General features: G+C 42.9%; 1 protein-coding gene across 1 annotated transcript in view; it reads left to right on the top strand.

Annotated features, from left to right (window-relative positions):
• Positions 1–23,854, top strand: part of LOC122792414 (xanthine dehydrogenase/oxidase-like) — a 1,368,088-nt gene that overhangs the window by 1,141,858 nt on the left and 202,376 nt on the right. The gene's annotated exons all lie outside the window — the stretch shown is intronic.

Genomic DNA, 23,854 nt, shown 5'->3' with positions numbered 1-23,854 from the left:
CTACCACACGCTCTATCACAGACGTAGCATGGTCAAGGATTGCCAGTGTCTCATCCCACTGTATATTCATGACCTCAGTATTTTTACGTGTAGCCTCAAATAGGTCATGTATGTCACCATGTAAAGCAGGAAGAGTTTCATCCACCACCCTGAGTATTTGTCTGGTGTTGGGTTCACTACATGCCTGTGCATTCATTACAGCTCAAAACATGCATCTGGTGACACCTGCTGTAGCACTTAAGACAGCAGCTTGACAGGCAGCAGTCCTCCTTCAGGCATCCCCATCCATCTGCCTATGTGGGACCTCACCAGCACTCTGGCTATGGCTAGTGGCTCCAGTCACACTTGCCATAGTCACCACACTAACATGTTCCATACCACCACCTGCCAACTGTCCATTATCTGTGACTACTGGGGATGGGGTATATGTGCACATTGTGACTGTGTACAGTGGCAGTGCCGAGTACTGTTGGATGCCAACCCATGACACAGATTCAACCCCCTGACAAAACCACCTGTGCCTGACTATGGCTATTATCATTGTCAGAGTTTGCAGAGACACTGACATCAGATTCTGAGTGGGAGGGACCACAACCACGATGACCACCTGTAGGGGGAAGACAGCATATGTAAATTACTACCTGCACTACAACATTTGTTGCTACACACACACACACACACACACACACACACACACACACACACACACACACACACACACACACACACACTCACACACATAGATGAGGTGGCAGCCAGGCATTACACAGACCTAACAACAGCCAAATGGTGACATTCACAACACAGTCAGGTCACTACATACACACCTTGGATAGGCCCTTTACATCATGCAGTGCAGCCCTTTCCAATTAATGTCATTACTTATTTACACCTCTGTGATACATGAGTACTGTTAGTAGGTGAAGGGCCTTCAAGTGGCACGCACTGCATCCATGTACACATAATTGCTGTTCACCTGTATAGCACTTTGGCAACTCCTACAGAACATACCTCTCAACTGTGTATAGTGTTGCTGGACATGTACATGTGTGGCTCATACTTCTGGTCTGTTCCTCATAAATCCTGCATTAGTCCGACACATTATTGGGATGATCTGAGGACTGGTGACACTAATTAATGACATATTTTGTGTTTCACACTAAAACCTGCAGTATGTTGCAACAGAACCAGTTACAACAACTGCCTCCCAAGCTTACAGTGGATATCAGAAGTTGAGACACCCCAGTTAACATACCAGGTTTGTCTGATAAATGACATGAGACCACAGAAATTATGTGATAACTATTCTCACCCTTACTGTAACCTATAACCTGTGCAATCCAATAGAAGAACAAACACATTTGTTAGGGGTGACATATAGAATTTGAAATATGTACAATAGGTTGGTTGCATGACTGTGCACACTCTTAAAATACTACTTTGGTAAAGCACCTTTGACTAGCATAACAGCAGTCAATCCTCTTGGGAAGGTGTGTATCAGCATGGCACATCTCGACTTAACAATATTTGTACACTCTCACTGCAAAAGCCTCTAACTCTGTCATATTGCAAGGGCATGTCTTCTGCACAACCTTCTGCAGGGCACCCCATGGGTTTTCTATTGGATGTAGGTGTGGACTGTGGTTGTGCCATTCCAAACCATGTGTTGTCTTGTGGTGAACACATCCATGTTTGGATTTGGGTGTATGCTTTGGGTCATTGTTGTGTGGAAAGGTGTAATTCCTCCCCAGCTACAGCTTCCTAGCAGACACAGGAAGATTTTGGGCCAAAAGGGACTGATATTTGGTACTGTTCATAATCCCCTCCACCTTGGCTAAAGGTACACTTCTAGTTTATGAACAGCAACCCCAAAGGAGGATATTGCCATCACCATACTTCACCTTGAGGATGGTGGGTTTTTTTTTGGTGATGCACAGTGATGTTAATATGTCAAACAAACCTGTTGGTATTGTGGCCAAAATGTGCAACCTTGGTCTCATTCCACCATAACACATTTCCCCACATGCATTTGGGAGGTTTGATGTATTGTTCTTGAGACAGTTGCCAGACCTGGATGTTCTTTGTGTGACAAAGCTGCCATCTTCCAACCCTACCCCATGGGCCACACATGTGAACAATACAGGAGATTGTTGTCCTATGTAGTACACAAGCAGTACTTGCCTGAGTGCCTGCAAATCCTTTTCTGCTGCTGTAGGTGTCCTGGCAGCTACCCTGACCAGTGTGGTTCTTGTCTTTCCATACATTTGGAGTGATACCCATTTCATTGCAGTGTCACTGTTGGCCTATATTTTCACCACTGTTTGATGACTGTCTTCACTGAGTTCCATGGAATATGCAGTGTTGTGGAAATGTGTGTGCACCCTTCCCTGGGCTGATACCTCTCACAGATGTGATCCCTTGCTGCTTTGTAAGCTCTATGCAAACTATGGCTGTTGCAGGCAACTGAATAAATGTTACGATAATCCTGGTAGGACAGCCGACTTTTATATACTGTTAATCAAAGAATCTCTGTCAATGATGGTGGAGGAGTACCCAAGAAGATGTAATGATGTCATCATATGCAAAGATAATTCACCACAGTAGTACATTCAGCCTGGCCACACATATGCATCCTGGTTTTTGTACATTTTTTCATGTGTCATAATTGTTTTCCTAACAGATTTGTCTGTTTAACAATGGAATTGTACAGGTTATATGTCACATGACCATTTGGAAGGGTTTGGAATTGTGTTCTTCTGCTCTCATTTTTGTATTTGACAAATACCTGCCATTAAAACAGGTGTATGTACACCTTTTATATGCACTGTATCGCACTAATTTATAAAATATGTCATTAGTTTTGGCCCTTTGTACCCCCATGTTGTCAATCTTTGTCCACATTTCATGCAATGACAGGTTGTGAGATATGTTACAGATATGTGACATCCTTTGCAAGTAGGCCCCTTTGATGAACACTGTGATGCACTGCAGTTAACCCCACCACAAGTGATCATGCAGGTATTGCAGAACAGCTGAGAGTAACAGGTGTGTGCATGGTCACATACATGACCTCAGCATTACTGGGCTACTGGTGAGCCACAACAGGAAAATCACATACTCACCAGCTTCAGGCTGCTGTCCCACATGCAGACCAGAGGTACCTATGTAGTTGTGGGGGAGAGTATTGTCAGCAGACTCATATTTGGCAGTGTTACAAAATGAATGCTACTTTTCTGCATATGTACATCACAAGCTGTGATAGTACACAATTTGCAATCCTTCACTATAGATGTGCACTTGCATTACTAAACCCCAGCCACAAATGCAGTCTTACCTGAAATATGCATCTAGATATGGTATAGCAGACAGAATTAGTGCAACAATATTAAAATTATGTGAACTGTGACTTTACCTGGACACTCCTTGCTTGTTGGGTAGGTGCCACCCACCTCCACGACTGGTGTTACATGTGATGGTTGCTGTGTGGGTGCTACCCCAATGTTAGCAATGAGCTCCTCCATTGGTGTAAGTGGGGCCTGTATAGCTGGGCCCCCTCCTGTCATGGAATGGTCCCTGGCCATGGCAGCAGCCCTCTGCCAGGCATGACATAGCAGGTCAGTTGCACAATGCTTGACCTGCTCATATGTGCAGCCATTGTAGCCCAAGGTGTTGACTTTGTGGAGAAGTTCATCTCACAGGGTAGTCAGCTCCCACATATTTTGGTGGCTTCAGACAAACAGCACTGCATAGTGTCACAGGATGGCTTCAGTTCTTGCTGCATTCTCCTGAGCAGTGTAAGATGGTTGTCTTTGTATGGCACCTGGAAGACATAAACAGGAAAACATATCACAAGACCTCAGACATTGACCAGAGTCATTTACAGGGCCAGCATATCAATAATGCCTATCATCAGCCACCACATACCACCACATCATACCCCTGTTCTATCAGCACAATATAAACCTGCATTGCACTCCTGGTCCTAATGTGTCATGTTCCCCCCAATGAGGGCCAGTACATTGCATATACTACCATTCATCATTCATGTTTGTGTAGAGGGATGACAGTGGACATCTTCTTTGCAGAAGGGATGTCAATGGTGATCAGGCTTTGCTTGCATACAGTGTGTAATGGAGCTGGAAGCATATGCCTGAGTTCATGGATGATGCAGACAGGAATGTTCTCATGTCCCATAGAGACCTACTTTTGTTGACTTTGTTTAGGCAGTATGCACCTTTTCCCATATGATGAGGGAAGGGGTGCAGGTGCTGTGCATATCCACCTACACTGATGGTGAGCCAGGGGGGTGATGTTTGCGCTAAACCTGTCTGCAGTAGGTAGCCTATAGCTATGGTGTGTGTGTATGTGGTATGATTGACCACCATTACAGAGTGGAATGTGTTGTTACCTCTGAGATTGCAGACATATATGAAGACAGCCTTGTCATTGCCCTTGTGGATGTGTCCAATTTGTCCTCATAGTTAGCCTTACAGTAATCCACCTAGGACCTCATATGGTCATTCGGACAACGGTTGACTCGCAGCCAAGTTGGTGCCTGCACCTACTCTGACCTATACAGCTGACATAGCAACCAATCACATGTTTTGTGTATTGCTGCTGTCCAGCAAAAGGGATTACTCTACTTTGGTGGAGACAGGTTTTACAGGTAAGGTATTGTCCATATAGTTATGTCAATGGTCATATGGGTGTGTGTAGTAAGCATGGACAAAAGCTCATAACATGATTGGACACCTCTTACATGTTAACATGATACTTGTGCTTATTCTACTACCCATGTCTGTGTCAGGGCAGTGCAACAACTAGTTGCTGTAGAAATCAAACTGTTGGATGCACAGTAACTAACATTATACATGTACAACATGTACAGCTTATTTAACTGACATTTTGTATCCCATATCTGTTATGAGGCAGCCTACTCATACTGACATGTGCACAGGTAATACCTGATATACATTTATGTTCTATGTCAGTATGGCACACTGTATTCACACCCTTGTTGCCCACTCATTCCTCTTTCCACCCATTACAGCAGGACATCTGTAGGATGCCACACATACATGGGGGGGGGGAGTGGGGCAAAATTAATCACACTGTCTTCATATTGCTGTAACACACCTGAATCATTCGATAGCACAGTAGCCTTTGCATTGACAGACATACCCTGGAGGATGTCCAACACTCATATGGCAGGAAGGGAGGAGAAAGGCTAGGAGTGTGGTAGTGAGGGTAGGAACTCTTAATGTTGGCAGTATGACTGGTATAGGGACAGAGCTAGCTGATATGATGGCCAGAAGGAAGCTTAATACACTGTGTGTGCAGGACACCAGATTGAAGGGGAGCATTGCTAGGTGTATCGGAAGCAGGTCAAACTTGTGCTATCATGGTGTCGATGGGAGAAGATAGGGGGTAGGGGTTATCCTGAAGAAACAATATGCCAAGAGTGTTTTTGGAGAATAACATGACTGCCTGATAGAGTCATGTTTATGAAGTTAAAAATTGATTGTGTAATGATGAATGTTGTTAGTAAATATGCTACACAAGCTGGTTGTGCGATGGATGAGTATCAGGAATGTGAAGTCATTTGGATGACGTGATGATGAGGGTGAGAGAGTGGTGATTGCAGAAAATTTTAATGAGCATGTTGAAGGGAATACAGGGGATGAGGAAGTGATGGGTATGTATGGTGTTAAGCAAAGGAATGCAGACAATGAGATGGAAGTGGATTTTGCAAAAAGTATGGACATTGTTGTGCTGAATACATACTATAACAACAGGGAGGAGCATAGGGTGACATGCAAGAGTGTAGCAAGATGCACCCAGGTGGAATATACCTAGTATAGGAGGGCCAGTTTGAAGGAGATTGGAGACTGTAAAGTGGTGACAGGGGACAGTGTAGTTAGGCAGCAGAGACTGTTGGTCTGTAAGATGATTTTGATGATCAAGAAGAGGAGTGTGAGGGCAGCACCAAATATCAAATGGTGGGAACTGGAAAAGGATGATTGTTAGGTGGAGTTCAGGGAAGAGTTAAGACAGGCATGGGGTGGAAGTGATGATTTACCAAATATCTGGGTAAGTACTGAAGAGCTAGTAAGGGAGATGGCTGGAAAGGTGTTTGGTGTGACATATGGATGGAGAAAGGAGTACAAGGACACCTGACTGAGGAAGTACAGGGCAGTATACAGAAAAAGAGCTTGGGGCTGAAGGAGTGGGATCATCAGAGAGATGAGGAAAATATGACAAATTGCATGACAGGTTGGACAATAAGGAGGGATGAAAGGACGTGTACCAGTTGGCTAGACAGAGAGACTGAGCCAGGAAAGATGTGCAGCAAATAAGGGTGAAAAAGCATAATGAGGGGAATGTACTCACAAGCGATGAGAGTGTGTTGAACAGATGGACAGAGTCCTTTGAAATGCTGATGAATGGAGAGAATGATAGAGAGATGGTTGGTTGATATGGGTATGGTGAATCAGGGAGTGCAACGACTTACCAAGGAGGAAGTAAAGATCGCTATGAAGACGATGAATACTGGAGAGCCTGTTGGTCCACATGACATACCTGTGGTAGCATGGAGGTGTTTAGGAGAAGTGGCAGTGGTGTTTTTCACCAGATTGTTTAATGATATCTTGGAAAGTGAGAGGTTGCATGTGCAGTGGAGAGAAAGTGTTTGAATACCATTTTAGGAATACGGTTGATGTGCAAAGCTGTAGTAACTACAGAGGGATAACAATAATCAGTCACAGCATGAAGTCCTGGGAAAGAATACTGGAAGCTAGGTAAAGCAGGGCGGTGAAGTGTAGTGGTCAGCAATATGTTGTCATGCCAGGTAAGAGCCCTACAGATGTGATGTTTGCACTGAGAGTGTTGGAGTAGTACAGAGAAGGTCAGGAGATGCTTTGTGTTTTTCTGGACATAGAGAAAGCATATGACAGGGTGCCTAGAGGGGAGTTGTGGTATTGTATGAGGAAGTCATGAGTGGCAGAGATTTATGTAAGACTGGTACAGGATATGTACAAGGGTGGTGTGACAGCGGTGATGTCTGTGGAAGGAGTGATGGATGCATTTAAGATGGAGGTGGGATGACATCAGAGATTAGCTGTGAGCCCTTTCCTATTTGCAATGGCGATGAACAGGTTGACAGACAAGATCATACAGAAGTTCCCGTTGACTATGTTTGCAGATGACATTGTGATCTGTACTGAGATTAGGGTACAGATGTAGGAGACCCTGTAGAGGTGGAGATATGCTCCTGAGAGGAGAGGAATGAAAGTCAGCAGGACTACGACAGAATATCACTGTGTGAATGAGAGGATGGGCAGTGAAATGCTGAGGATGCAGGGAGTAGAGTTGGCAAAGGTGGATGACTATAAATGATTGGGATCAACATTTCAGAGTAATGACGACTGTGGAGGACAGGTGAGGATGAGAGTACAGGCAAGATAGAAAGGGTGGGGAAGAGTGTTAGTACTGATTTATGACAGACGAGTGCCAGTAAAATGGAAAGGGAAGGTCTACATCAGGGTAGTGAGACCAGCTATGTTATATAGTTTGGAGACAGTGTCATCGACAAAAAGGCAGGAGTCAGACTTGGACAAGGCAGAGTGAAAGATGTTAGGATTTGCACTGGTTGGGATGAGGGTGGACAGGAGTAGCAATGTGTATATGACAAGGTCAACCCATGTTGGACGGTTTTGAGACCAATCCAGAGATACAAGATTGCATCAGTTTGGACATGTGCTGCAGAGGGATGCTGAGTATATTGGGAAAAGGATGGTAAGGGTGACGCTGCCAGGTGAGAGGAAAAGAGGAAGGCCTCAGATAAGGTTCCTGGATGTGGTGAGAGAGGACATGCAGGTGGTTGGTGTGACAGAGCAGGATTCAGAGGACAGGCAGAAATAGCAACAGATGATCCACTTTGGTGACTCCTAATGGGAACAGCCAGAAGAAAAATAAAAAGATGTTGTAATGTCAGTCTTCACAGATTTGCCAATGATCTGCCAGACATAGCACAACTGTATGAGTAAAGGACTACAAATATGAGGCACACATATGGTCAGTGTGCATAACACTGGACAGTTTAATGGTTTGACCTCAGTATATCGTATGGAGTTCAATGCACACATGTGCAATAGTACTTTACTGTGCAAACGCCATATATAGGTCTCTCACATTTATGAAACAACCAGGTATATCATGGTTGTATTCACAAGTAAGATATGAATATGAACAACATCCCAGTAGCTGGCCTAGCATTGTCAAAGTCAGTATTGTTCAACACACACACACACACACACACACACACACACACACACACACACACACACACACACACACACATACACACACACTGCAGTAGTAGTCATATGTGAGCCATCCTTTCCTCGGGTGACTCAGGGGCTTGACCTATGATCTGTGTCACTGCAGACAGACCCAGATACAATGGCCATAGGTTCTGATCAGCAATATATCAGTAGGGCAAGTCTTGTTGAGACATATATGTTAGAGTTCCTATTTCCCCTTCTTACATACCCCCTACTGCAGTCCATTACATGCTTACTTGATTGAAATACCTGTTTGTTTTATTCAAGTGTAGGTGGTTATGTCTTGCTTGGCTTTTATTTTTCTTTTTGCTGTTTTTCTCTCTCTCTCTCACGGATGTAGGGTGTACATCTGTTTTGCATAGGCAGCAGCTTGCCTTTTGTAGGTCATGTTGATGAGCAGCTGATGGCCTGTGCACCAATTGGTGACCCCACTTGATAATTGCATGCGGGAGAGCTGTGTTGTTATTCATATAGCCAGTGGCATGGCAACGCACTCCTATCATTGAGTAAGTCATGTGAGTGTTGGCCCTTTTCCTTGCCAGTGAGGAAGACTTCATGGAGGTGTGTGAACAACAGCATCACAAAGGGTATTTGGAAATACCTCTTACAACATATGTGGAGACAGGCCAACAGACTGGGGGAGGATGTTACAGACATAGGGACAGAATATAAGTATTGCTGTTATACATTTGGATTAATGCTAGTCTAACAGAGTTTGTGTGGACATGGAGTTCCTGGGTGATTTTAACTCTGAAAATGTTATGTGTTTGATATAACTCTCACCTGTAGGGCTATCTGCATAATGCAAAAAAATACGGCAACCACAAGGTGCAGTCCAATCCACCATAAGCAACGCCAAAACTAAAAACTGAAACTGAACCATTCAAGTTAACAAATACTGTATATTTATTAAAATAGAACCACGACTAAGCGCTTTCGCCAGCAATCTGGCTTCCTCAGAGTCTGAGGAAGCCAGATTGCTGGCGAAAGCGCTTAGTCGTGGTTCTATTTTAATAAATATACAGTATTTGTTAACTTGAATGGTTCAGTTTCAGTTTTTAGTTTTGGCGTTGCTTATGGTGGATTGGACTGCACCTTGTGGTTGCCGTATTTTTTTGTGTTGATTCAGCCCCAGTGGGTGGTACGTTTTTGGTTTCACTATCTGCATAATGGCCAGAATTTGGACTCCTATGTTTGGCGTGTTCCTCAGACATTTTTTGTCTTTGGAAAATCAGTAGCATACTTTGGGGATTGTCGTCAGTAACTGCTAACATCAGTTTGTGTTTTTAACCTCATATCCCTTAGAAAAGATATGTTACAACTAACCCCATTACAACAGCAACATTCTCAGTTTATAGCAGCAATATTTCAAATACGCCCCTGTTTTTGGGCCTCTGTCCCACAATTATGTCAGGCTTTGTCCAGATGTCATGCAGTAAGAGGTTGATTATTTAGTGGCTACATTCCTGACATTATCCCAGTGATGTATCAGACTGCCGGACATAACATGTGGACGAGGCCTTATATATGAGCAGAAAGCCTGGACATTCTGTGTGGCTCTGTACAGTTGAGAGGTCTGTGTATTTCTGGTAATTGTTGACAGACTGTCCAGATTGTGTAGCAGTGTGTTGTGCCAATGTTATTTGGCCTGTGTAGTGAGGGGCGTGGATGTATGTGTTATGGCTCCTTTTCTATTTGCCTGTGCATGCTGCTCCTGTTTCTAGTGGTCTGTCGGCTGTATATGTTTGTAGGGGCAGACTGAAACATGTCCCATACCACAGTCAGGCATCATACTATACTGTAAATTGGGCCAGCATATGTGGGGTAGTGTGTGAGTGGCAAACATGTTGAGATGTTTTTGTTCACACAGTCCTTGTACTGCACCATTCCTTTGCCTTACTGGTATGTCACTGAGAATGTGGTTGAACTGGCTGTGGGTATGCACTTTCACACTGGTGTCTGTTTTTCAGTGCTGTGGTATCACTCCCTGTATTGCCTGATATATTTGCCAATACATGTGTAATTTCCCACTAGCAGATTTGGGTTAGTGTTGCGTCAGCCTGTCAGCCTGACTGTAGTTTGGACAGGGCTTGGTGACATGTTTAGCAGCTGAGTGAAGTTTCCTTAATGTGATGTTATGTCCAGATATTTGTAGGACATAGTGTTGCCTGGCCCCCATAAGTGTTGTGTTTCTGACATATCAGTGGGCTGATGTGAGGATCTCAGTCACTAACTAGTGGGAAGTAATTAAGTGTTGGACTTGTTCTATTTCAGTCAATATATGTTAGGACAGACATGAGGGTGTTACTGCAACAACTGTGTCAGCTTATCTACTCCAGTATTTCAGATATGTCCCTATTTCCATGGCTTTCTCCCCCCCCCCACTTTGTCAGGCCTGGCCCAAGTTCATTGCACTAAGGGGCTATGAGCTTACCTCCGGACTATTTGGATTGTTGCAGTATGTCCAGGTTTATTGCTCATATTTCTGGTCTGTTTCACAGATGCATGTTTTTCATATCCCTGATAAATCACTGTGAGGATCTGAGGATTTCTGACAGTAAATGATGACATACATTTCAGTTTCAGAACTCACATCCTTCAGAACATGTATGCTGAAACAAACCCTGTCACTCTGGTAACATTCTACATTTATATATAAGAGCAATATTTGACTTATGTTCCTAGTTTGGTCCCATTGTACTCCCATCTGGAAAGCCTTGGGCCAGATTTCTTGCAGTAAGGGGTTGGTAGGTATGGTTCTAAGGTATAACTCCACTACATGCTATGAGCATATATATATATGCATAGAAACATATACATACATACATATATATAAATATATATATATATATATATATATATGGTTTCACTTCATATCTCAAAATGCTGAAATCTCAAATTTCAGCATTTCGAGACCATGAAGCTGAAACCTCAGAATGCCGAGAGTGCATAAGAGCGAATTTGAATATTTTGAATTCACGTTTATGCATTTCTGGTACGTTACATGAAGCATCTGTTTAGGATAGTGTTCAGAATATCAGGTAAGTGTGTGTATGTGAGCGTTTTTCTGACTTGTACCTGTGGGTTAGGTTAGGGAGGTGTACGTTGAGATATGAGTGCTAGATGTGGTGTGTGTGTGTGTGTGTGTGTGTGTGTGTGTGTGTGTGTGTGTGTGTGTGTGTGTGTGTGTGTGTGTGTGTGTGTGAGGGAGTGTTGAATGTGTGTGTGTGATTGTTTTCTTTTTTCTGTTTGTGCAATTTCAGAGTTGGTATATATAAGTAGGGGAGGTGTGGGGGTGGAGGGGGGGCTTGCCTCTCTGCATTTCTGTATTGTAGGTGTGTGCCTGTGTGGTGTTTTGGTGTGTTTATTTGTTTTGTGGTGTGGATATTGTGGTATGTGTGTGGTAGGTGCTGTATGTTCGGTGTTTTGATTTTGGTTTTGTAAGTGTCGGTGTTGTGATGGTTTCGGCTTCATGGTCTCAAAATGCTGAAATTCGAGATTTCAGCATTTCGAAAATATGAAGTGAAACCATATATATATATATATATATATATATATATATATATATATATATATATATATATATATATATATATATATATATATATATATGTGTATACATATATATATAAATATATATATATGGGTCACCTTTAAAATCTCGAACTCGCGTTTGCCCGAAACGGAATCCGATGGGATAAGAATGCCGAAAACGCAGATGACCGAAAAGGGGAGAACCCGACGGACTTGGTAAGTGTGCGATCAGTGAGGGATTTAGTGTTAGGAGCGGACAGGTAAGTGTCGACAGCGAGGACTGTGGGTTTAGGGGTGGGTAAGTGAGTTAGGGTTAGGGTGCAGGTAGGGTGTGTGTGCGATAGCGAGGGACTGTGGGTTTAGGGGTGGGTAAGTGAGTTAGGGTTAGGGTGCAGGTAGGGTGTGTGTGCGATAGCGAGGGACTGTGGGTTTAGGGGTGGGTAAGTGAGTTAGGGTTAGGGTGCAGGTAGGGTGTGTTTGCGATAGCAGGGACTGTGGGTTTAGGGGTGGGTAAGTGAGTTAGGGTTAGGGTGCAGGTAGGGTAAGTGTGCGGTAGTGTCGGACCTTAGGGTTAGGGTTTGGGTTAGGGATAGTGCATATGTTATGTGGTGTACTGTGTTGTTTACGTGTAGTGTGTTGGTGTAATGGTTTTCGGTGTTTTGCGTTGTCGGCGTTTTATGTTGTCGGTCTTTTCGTTTCGTTCATTAGTGTGTCGGGCAAACGCGGTTTCGAGGTTTTAAAGGTGATCCATATATATATATATATATATATATATATATATATATATATATAGAGAGAGAGAGAGATAGATATTTGTTTTTCTATACCTGTATAGTTTATTTTTATACATATTTATATATGTGTATATCTGTGTGTTGTCTATGTATATCACTATTTATATTATGTACATATCTGTCCATAAATATATATATATATATATATATATATATATATATATATATATATATATATATATATACACATCTCCATACATATACACATCTCCATACATATATACATCTCCATACATATATACATGTGTATGTATAAATACAAAACCTGACTGATTCTATGGAATCTTTTCCCTACTGTTGAATGAGCATATGTTTGAAAAAGCATCAGTAATCCCTACAACTCAAATGGTGTTGTGGTACATTCCTCTGACTATGATTTACAGGGCACTGGGTTCAACACCTGACAGGGCTGGTAATTTTGTTGCTCTTACATCCACATCGATTCTTTAAAAGAAAAGAGAAAGGGGTGATAGGAAAGTGGTGGAAAAGGGGCACGCAGAGGGAGGAACAAAATGACAGATAACTATGGATGTGCAGGATGGGTGTACGGAAGGTTCATATCTGTGCATTTCTTATACAGTAACAGCTGTGCATTTGTACAGAATTTGGAGGTGAATTTGGACACTCAAATCCCAGAGGGAGGGGCGAGGAAAACAGAAAAGTGTTGTTAAACCTGCTGAGCATTGCTAACCATTGCTCACAGTTCTTTCTCATAATATACCACACTAATGACTTCATTTAGTAAGTATATATGATTTCCATTACATGACATGGCTGTATGTGCTTTCATTACAGTAGCAAGGGGTGTAGCTATACTGTATGGACACGTGTCTACAAGGGCGTTTTCACATGTTGTATGCACTCACACATCCATGTTACACCAGCTACACTACTCTGGGAGGCAAAAATTACTTACCACATATTTTAATATGAACACAGCACTTTTAACACTGCTTTCCCATGTAAATTTGGATTGCCTGCTGTATTACTCGAACTGTGTACACCTGCATGCAAAGCTGGGACTCTGACCACTACACTATCTTGGTTTCTTGATTTGAGATGAATATTTTTATTTCTCGCCTATTAGATATTAATATTATATTACTATGTTAAAGGAAGAGTATTGTGGCATTTGGTCATGTCATTGAGGACTGCTGTCATGACATGATGGCATACATTTCAGTTTCAGACTTGTATCCTTGTGAGCATTAATGCTAATGCATAACCTTCCAGATTGTCACAGAATGTCCAGATATTTGGACCATACTTTTGTTCATTCCACAATGTATTTCTATTTGTCTGGTAAATCACGGTGATGATCCAAGGATTTATGTCAGTAAATAAATTACATGACATTTCAGTTTCCATCCTCATATTCTTCAGTAATTGTCTAATGAAATGCACACTGTTGCTGTAACACATCTTCATTTGTAACAGTGATTTTTGAGATATGTCTGTATATGTGGCCTATCCCCCTCTTTTACAGCCTTTGTACAGGTTCCTTGCACTAACAGGTTGAGAGGAATGGTTCTGAGGTATAACTGCACTGCATGTTGTATACATACATATATATATATGTGTGTATATATATATATATATATATATATATATATATATATATATATATTATATATATATATATATATATATATATATAATATATATATATATATATATATATTCCTTTATGTTTCTATATATGCATATCTATATTATGACTCTACTTTTTCATATATATGTTTCATCATATATATATATATATATATATATATATATATATATGTGTGTGTGTGTGTGTGTGTGTGTGTGTGTGTGTGTGTGTGTGTGTGTATGTCTATAAACAACACACTAAAGGTTCTACTAAGCTTTCTCCCTAATGTTGTATGCCTATATTGCATGATATGTTTGAAAAAGCAACATTAATTCTTACAGCTCAGATGGTGTAGTGGTACATTCCTCTGACTGGGCATGGGTTTGGCACTTCGGACAGCTTTTTTTAAAATTTATGATTAATGACCTGAATGCAAGATATGTTTGTTAAAGCACTACAAATCCTCACAGCTTACATTGTGTAGTGGTAGTTTTCTGTGATTGTAGAGTACAGCATCCTGGGATTGAGACTTGGCAGGGCTGACTATTTTGTTGCTGGGCATAACAAGGTCTGATGGATATGGACTGATTAAGGCATGTTTAGGCATATTATACTTATAATGTTATATTTAAGCAATAACCCACAGCTGGATTTACCCACAGTCGGTGTGGTTTGGTCATGAGGATGAAGCCCGAGTGACCAAACAAAGCCAACTGTGGGTAGATCCAGCATTGCCAAGACCCAGCCATGGGTTATTGCTATTATACAATGACATTATTTAAGAAAAACGATACTTACCTTGCTTAAATAATATCATTGTATAATGCCACCATGCTGCCCTTCCGCGGTATTCCGGTATCCTGGGGAATTTCTGATGTACTGCACATGCGTAAGGCATGTGTTCCCACACTTATGCAGTACATCAGTGCTATGCAGAGATAGCAACAGAGATAGGAAGATCTCCATTGCTTTTTTAACATATCTTGATATGTTATACGAGTTGAGTAACTCATATAACATAGTGAGATACATTAAAAAACGCAACAGAGATTTTCCTTTCTCTGTTGAAAGTAAGATCTCCGTTGCATTTTGTTATGATATCTTGCTATGTTATATGAGTTCTTCAACTCGTAAAACAGTGAGATATGTTAAAAAAAGCAACAGAGATCTTTGTTTCTCCATTGCTATCTCTGCAAAAAAAAAAAAAACCAAAGAACAGGGGATATACAAATGGAAAAAGTCCAGGGAACTGGACCTTTTTTCATTAGTATACTCTTAGATTTGCAGTGGGCACTGTGGTTGGGCTGACCAATTAGCGCACTCATTTTTGCATGTTAGTGGCCAGTTATTGTATAATATTTACATACACATCATAATTTTATGTTTACTTTCCAAGATATCCCCCTATGTGCTTTCATTACATTATATTCTTGTGTGATTATACTGTATGGGGCACGCATGTTTATTTGGGGGTTTCACATCTTTTCTACACTGACATCTCACTTTTGGAACTGCTCCACTGAGGAGGGACTTTACATTTTTATTATATCTGATGAAGTTCTAGTGTTCTGGGATGAAAGCGCTTATCTGTTTTATGTGGATTTAATAAAGCTGTATTTTACACTTGGACTACTTCTGGATAGATTTTTTGGCTTGAATAAGCATTCTGCTACTTCAGGGAGGATTTTAGCTGCCCTGTTTTGCATTTCGACTAATCCTGGATCAATTTTATGATTTGAATAAGCATTCTGAAACTTCAGTGGGGATTTTAGCTGCCCTGTTTGGCTTTCTGTTTTTTGAACTGCTACACTACCCTGGTTGACAGAAAAATAGTTGCTACATAATTTACGTTTGCTAAAATAATTTTAACAGTACTTTCACATGGGAAAATAAGTTGCCTGTCTTGGGACTCAGACCATGAATGCAGCACCTTCATGTAAAGCTGCAACTCTAACTACTACACTACCTTGGTTTGGAAATTTCACCTGTCTATTTTCATTTAGCTCCTATGGGATGTTTAAGCTATGCTAAGGAGACAGCCATAATGTACACACCCACTTAGCTACACTTAAACATTCTTTAGGTTATTACAAATAAGTATATATTATTATTTTTAGGTTATATGGCCATGTATTGTGGTGTTCTGACAACTACTTGGGACTGTATTTGGGAAATAGTGGCATTGTTTGGGCTTTCCAGCTTCTGTGTGTGTTTCATGCTGATGCATGACATGCTCTCTATCACCTTTGTGTGTTTTTGGGGCTGTGCTTGTGCTTTTTAACTGTTGGGGGATTTATTCGCCGTTATGTGTGCATATGCACACATTTCCTGCTTTTGCAGGATGCAGAAGTGCCGTATGGTGCTTTAGCAATATGGGGGGGGGGTGTCACAGAAGCTGTGACACATGCTCTGTATTGCTTTACTCTTGGTGTTTTAATTTCAGTGTCCACAGACACTGAAATGATCAATTTACATTTCAGTGTCCACGGACACTGAAACACTAGCATAATAGAGCAAAGCTCTAATATTATGCCAGTATGGTTTAGAAAGTGCCATACAGCACTTTCTAAGCACAGGGGGTGTGTTTAGTGTCAGTGCACTGCTCGGACATGCCCCCTGTGCTCATACACAGATCATGTCCTTGTAGAGAATACGATCTGCTCCATGCAGGAATATCACTATTACTGCACGGAGTGTAATGAATCCAGGGGATAGTGTATACAGATGCATCAAAAATGAGAGTAAGAGCAGTTCTCTCACAAACATTTAAAAAGTGATTTCAGATGAACAGGATAACTCTATGGCCTTAGGATCTATGGTGCCCCAGAAGATTATCTAGATGATGTCTTAGCAGATCCAGCCCTTTATTGTTCCCTACAAAAAAAAAGATAGCTTACAAGATGTCTATATGTGATTTCAATGCTGATTGCTTAAAGATGGCTTGCAAACTACCATGCCATTCTGAAAATGTTTCACTGCAAAACCTGTTATTGAGTGACTACCATTCAAAATGGTTATAGGCAGTGGGCATGGTGCACCAAATGGGTAAGCATAAAATCCCCTTGCTACAGCTCTGTTCAAGCCTTCTCTTTGTTTATCTTGCACCTCATTCTGAAGCTACCTGGACTGTCTACCATTTTGTATGCAGATGACACTGCCTTTCTTTGAGCCACTACTTCATGTACAGAAATTCGATCTCATTCCAAGATGATATTGTGACACCCATGCCCTGGCCCAGCAATCAAGGAGCCTCAATCCTCACCACTAACACCAGTGAGGGATGTCTCATATAGGAGGAAAGGATAACGATACACACAGTAAAAAGCAATTTCCCTTAAGAGCACACAGAGATCATGGTCTGTCTGGGGCTGGTCACTCACTTGCTCTCCAGGTCGCCAATAAGACTCCCCACTGGCACAGCTATGGGGACCAGATCTCAGCCTAATGGGCAAGCTAAAACCTCCAACACCCACTCTGTCCAACCAGTGCTTGGTGTCCCTGCCCAAGTAGCACACACACACACACACACACACACACACACACACACACACACACACACACACACACACACACACACACACACACACACACACTTTGAGAAGAGTTTATATAACCACACAGACACTCCTGGGGAAGGCTGGCACAGGTTCTCCAGCTGTGCCCTCTTTTCCCAGACTATACTGTAGTACCAGCTGCCACCACCCACTAATATTTATCAGCTACTCAAAGGCCCTTAGAAGGGTGTCCAATTATTACTGTGCAATATTATTATCCAATTGGTAGTATACCCCAGGGCTAAAGCTGTTGGAGTGGCTTTGTACAATTTTACCAAAGGTATGCAAGTACTCTAAAGACCTTAAATTATCTCTACAAAAACAGCCACAGTTAAACCGTTTAAAAATATTTAATAACATATAGGGACAGTACTTTTTTCTGCACAGTGCTAGTCAAGAGTTCAGAGATCGAGAGAAATACTTAAAATAATCCAGCAGTACAGTTCTGACATCACAGAAAAACACTTGTTCTAATCTTTCTAGTTTCTAGCTATTTCTAAGAGAAAACACAAATCCAAGATAAACTTACATATAGAGTAAGACAGTGCTGGTGAGTTGGATGGTGAAGACAAAAATGCTTAATGCTCTCTGACACTCTCTGTTTCTAAAATCACATTCCTGGTTCACATTACATCATTCTTCATACTTCCCTGGGTTCCCAGGCTAACAGAAACTACATTTACCTCTGGGCAGAAACCAGAGCAATTAAGGACATTTATGCATGCAAATTCTGGCCATTAACTCTGGCCTTACATCAATAGGCAGGATGCCTCACTTCAGACTGACTGACTCTGAGTTTTAACATCAAAGGATCACAACATACTTTACTTGGTTAGTAGAGTGCACTGTTGTATTTTTTCAGTTCCACATGTAATACTATTTTTACCATTTAAGACAACAAGCCTGTGGCTTACATTAATATTTATAGATGACAGAATTATCTCAAGAATTCTATCTGGCTAGGCTGTCAGCCTTCATCTATCTTCACCTACCCCCACCCCCCCGGAGAACTCACGCTAGTTTTTCAAGTAATCCTTGAGAAATGATGCTTGAGGAAGTTAGATCTATCTGAGTAAACCTTACCCCTTTCCCCTGTCTTGAGAGCCCATCTGCATTGGCATTGCTAATCTCACTGCGGTGCTGCATGGACATATATGCTTGCAACCCCAGGCTCCATCTTAGCAGCTTGGCATTTTGCTGGTTGGCTCGGTTTAACCCTGTTAGGGGGTTGTGATCTGTCATAACAGTGAATTTCCTTCCATACACATAAGGCTGAAGTTTCTGCAGTGCCCACACTATGGCTAGACATTCCTTTTCTACAGCTGCATAGCATTCCTCCCTGGGTTGGAGTCTACAACTGAGATAAACCACTGGGTGCTCTTCTCCCTCTGAGGAAATCTGGCTAAGTACAGCTCTCACCCTATGGTTCAAAGCATCCACCTGCACAACAAATTCTTTGCTGTAATCTGGACTGGTTAACACGGGGGGGTCCTCTCAAAGCTTATTTAAGTATCAGGAATGCCTGCTCACATGCTGGGGTCCACACTACCCTATCTGGCCTGCTCTTCCTTGTCAGGTCTGTAAGCGGAGCAACAATGGGACTATAACTGGGGACAAACGTAATGTAGTACCCGGCTGTCCCTAAAAATGCCCTCACCTGCTTTTTAGTAACCAGTGCAGGCCATGCCTGATTGGCCTCCACTTTGGCAGGTTCTGGCCTTATCTTACCACTCCACACTCTATGTCCTAGGTAGGAGACCTCTGCCATACTCAACTGACATTTGCTCGGCTTAATGGTCAACCCTTCCCACTGTAGTCTGCCCAGCACCTCCCTGACATGCTGAAGGGGCTCTGCCCAGGAATGGCTGTAGATGTCAATATCATCTAGGTAATCAAGGGCAAACCCTCCTGCTCCTGCTAGGATATGATGTACCATCCTCTGGAAAGTTGCTGGGGCATTCTTCATCCCAAAGGGTATTTTTGTGAACTCATACAAGCCAAAAGGAGTCACAAAGGCTGACTTCTCTCTAGCACTGGGAGTCAAGAGCACCTGCCAGTAACCCTTGGTAAGATCAATGGTTGTAAGATACTTAGCCCCACCCAGCTGCTCTAGGGCCTCATCTGTCCTAGGCATGGGGGAAGCATCTGACTGTGTGACTGTTTAATTTCCTGTAGTCCACAAACGACCTGGTGCTGCCATCCTTCTTTGGCACCAGTACCACTGAGGAAGCCCAGGGACTGTTGGACTCTTGAATCACTGCTAGTTCCAACATCTCCTGTACCTCCTCCCTCAGAGTCTGTTTGACTCTCTCAGGCTCTCTATAAGGGGCCTGTCTAATAGGCTTTTGGGGTCATGTGTCTACCTGGTGCTGCCTCAGGTGGGTGCACCCTGGTTTCCCAGTGAACATGTCCCCAAATTCCTTCAACACTGCTTGGATTTCTCGAACCTGGGTAGGAGGTAGCTGCTAGGACATTGCTACCCCTTCCACTGAGGTGTAAGCCTGATTCTCACTTTAGAGATCAGTCCCCAGATCTCCCTCAGACTCCTCCTGCAATCCACTGCAAATGGTCAGCACAAGGGCCTCCCTATCACGGTAAGGTTTCATCATGTTAATATGGTACAATATGTGCCCCTGCCATCTGCCTAGCAGTTCCACCATGTAGTTAACATCACTTACCACCTTGTAGGATCCCTCCCAAGCTGCTTGCAGTTGGTTTTCTGACAGGAATGAGAACAATTGCCAGCTGCCTCAACACATACTCTCTAGCTCAAGCATTCCTGTCATACCACACATTTTTCTGTTGTTGGGCTTCTGCCAGGTTCTCCTGGGCCAAGCCCATGAGTTCCCTGAGCCTTGTCCTGAGGTTTAGGATGTATGCTACAACAGACCCCTTGTGAGACTCGCTATCACCTTCCCACTCATCTCAAATTAAATCTAGAGGTCCCCTCACCCTATGCCCATACAGCAACTCAAAGAGTGAAAACCTGTGGATTCCTGGGGAACTTCTCTGTAATCAAACAACAGATGGAGCAAATATTTGTCCCACTCCCTCTTAAACTGATCTGCAAATGCCTGTTGCATGGACTTGATTGTAGAGTTTAACCTCTTAACAAGACCATTAGTCTGGGGATGGTATGGGGTGGTCTTTATGTGCTTCACCCCACAGGACTTCCACAGACAAGCCAGCAGGTCTGACATGAAATTGGCACCTCTGTCAGTCAGTATTTCTTTTGGGTAATTTACCCTGCTGAAAACCTCTAACAAAGCATTTGCCACCTTCTCTGCCTAAATGGAGGACAAAGCCACCGACTCAGGGTATCTTGTAGCATAATCCACTACTACTAAGATATACTTTTTCCCTCTGGAACTTGGGGTACTAAGAGGACCCACAATATCCATAGCTACTCTGTGAAATGGCTCCTCAATCACAGACATAGGCATCAAAGGAGCTCTGACCATGTCTCCTGCCTTGCCTAACTTTTGGCACTGCTCACAGGTCCTGCAGTACCCTGTTGCATCTCTGGAGATTCCAGGCTAATATAAGTTTTGCATAATATGCCTCTTTGTACATTTTATGTCCATATGACCTGCAACAGGAATATCATGGGTTATGGCTAGAAGCACCAGATGGTAGGCTCTAGGCACTACCAACTGATGTACTCTCTCACCTTCTAACCCTCCCTCAGGGGTCCACTCTCTGTATAGTAACCCTTTGTCCCAGTATACAGATTCCTCCTTTCCTTGAGAATCAGGTGCCTCCCTAGCTTCCTGCCTCAGGCCTTGCAATGTAGGGTCTGAGAGCTTAGCCTGTCTCAACTCTCTCCTTGTAACCCTTCCCATCTCCCCTTCCACAGGAAGTCTGGCATCCTCTGACAGTGGTGCCTCACTGTCAGCATGGGTACTACTACTCACCTCTACCTTTGCAGTCACTCTGTCCAAGGGACCATCAGTACCCCCAAGCAGCTGTGGCTCACCTCCAGTCTCACTGCTACAGGGTAGCTCTCTCCCTGAAGTAACCACCTCACTAGTCCTGGCTGCAAGTACGCAGTCTGTCTGTGTCTCCCCAGGCTACAAGCCTTACTTGCTTGTCTCCAAGCCTGACTGCGTGTAACTGCACAAGCACTGGGTACTGCACTATCAAGACATCTGCAGGTATATCCTCAAACACACCTACTTGCTGGCTTCCTTTTCAACCCTCCCAGTCCAGGTGAACCCTAGCCAAAGGTACTTGGAATGGGATCCCTCCTAAAGCCCTGACTGAAGTAGACTGTCCAGGCAAGTAGTGTTCCTCTGTAACCATTGTAGGCTTTACAACGGTTATATCAGAGGCTGTCTCTCTCTTGGCAATGGCCTCTTTGCCATTCACTACAGTAGGATATAACCTCTGGTGGTAGTTTGTTACCCTTGTTGTCCCAAGACAACCTACTATTGGCATTTTGTCTTTCCCACTTACTGGCTCCCTCACCTTTTGTTCCCCACCTTGCCTCCATGGACACCTGTATCCACACGGCCTCACTGGTTGCATTCAAAACATTTAACTGTAGCTCCTGGACATGTACCTGGACTATTGGCTTCTCCTACTACTGGCAGATTCCATTGGAGCAGTCTGGGCTGCCCACCATGGGTTCCTTTAAACCCATGAGCAGTACTGGGGGTCCCTTTCCTGTGCAGGGATGCCTGCTTGCTAGGTATAGGTCTTATTTCTTCCCCAACTCATCTGAAGTAGCACCATTGTCTATCAGCTAACCAGATCCTCATGTCCTCAGGCAAAGTGCTAAGGGCTTGTTCCCTCACCAAAAGGTCTGCCAGCCCTTCAAAATTGGTGACCTGACATCCACTCATCCAACATTCACTCATCCACCTATAGAAATAAGTGCTCAGTTCAGCTACATATTCACACACACTTTCATCTGACTTGTGTCTATGCTCACAATTTTTTTTTCCCCTATACGTTTCAGATGTTAACTTAAACAATTCTAACAAGTGATTTTTAACAGCAGTATAATCAAAACATGCAACGTCAGACATTTTTGACAAAACAGTTACAGCTTTACCATGGAGTAAGGGGGTCAGGAACCATATCCAGAGCCTTTGGTCTACACCATTCTGTTTGTATACCCTCTCAAACATGAATGAAATTATCAAAATTATCCCCCTCTTTAAACTGCAGAGGAAATTTACTGACCTGTTGTGCTTCTGGGATCCAGTTACTCCTTCCCCATTACCGCTATGACTCTGGCAAAGAGTCAGCATCTCCTTCTCATGCTGCCTCTCCTTTTCCTCAGCTTCTAGACATAGCAGTTTCTCATTCTCCTCAGCCTGCAAACATCGCAGTTTCTCATTGTCCTCACTCTCTGGATGTCTCAGTCTCTCAGTTGCTTCTATTTCCACACGCCTGGCCTCCAACTCAAGTCTCTTTAGCTCCAGATGGATTTTTACATCCTTTGCAGAAAGGTTGAGCTGTGCATTCTCCAAGGTATTATATCTCCACTGCCAGTCTGATTTTCCTCCTGGTTGCTGTTTTCTGATGCAGCTGTAACCAAGTCTGCAATCAGGTCTGCATTAGTTAGGGTTCCATGCACCAGTCCCTTGCCTGGCACATCTCAGCCAGCTGGCTCCTTGTCAGCTTACCATACTCCTCTGCTGACATGCTGCCTGCCCACCCTGACTAACTAAGCTAACAAAATAAATAAAACAATTGTGATCTGAACTATGAGTATTCACTGTGTGGCTGATTTAGAGTACAAAACACCCTCAAAACTCACTGTACCCGAGCTACAGGAATTCAGTCTCCCCACACCACTTCAAGCCATTTAGTATTTGCCATCAATTAATATGTGATGTGGATATCCCATGACTGCCAAACAATTAATATGTGATGCCCGTGCCCTGACTCAGCAATCAAGGATCATCAATCCTCACCACTAACACCAGTGAGGGGTGTCTCATATACACACAGTAAAGTGCAATTTCCCTTAAGAGCACATAGAGATCACAGTCAGTCTGGGGCTGGTCGCTCCCTTGCTCTCCACATCCC

The sequence above is a fragment of the Protopterus annectens genome, chromosome 1.part2, assembly GCF_019279795.1.
Source record: "Protopterus annectens isolate FY-2018-M chromosome 1.part2, PAN1.0, whole genome shotgun sequence".
Taxonomy (NCBI): Eukaryota; Metazoa; Chordata; order Ceratodontiformes; family Protopteridae; genus Protopterus; species Protopterus annectens.
The sequence above is the reverse complement of the archived record's forward strand: the minus strand, read 5'-3'. Positions and strand labels throughout refer to the sequence as shown.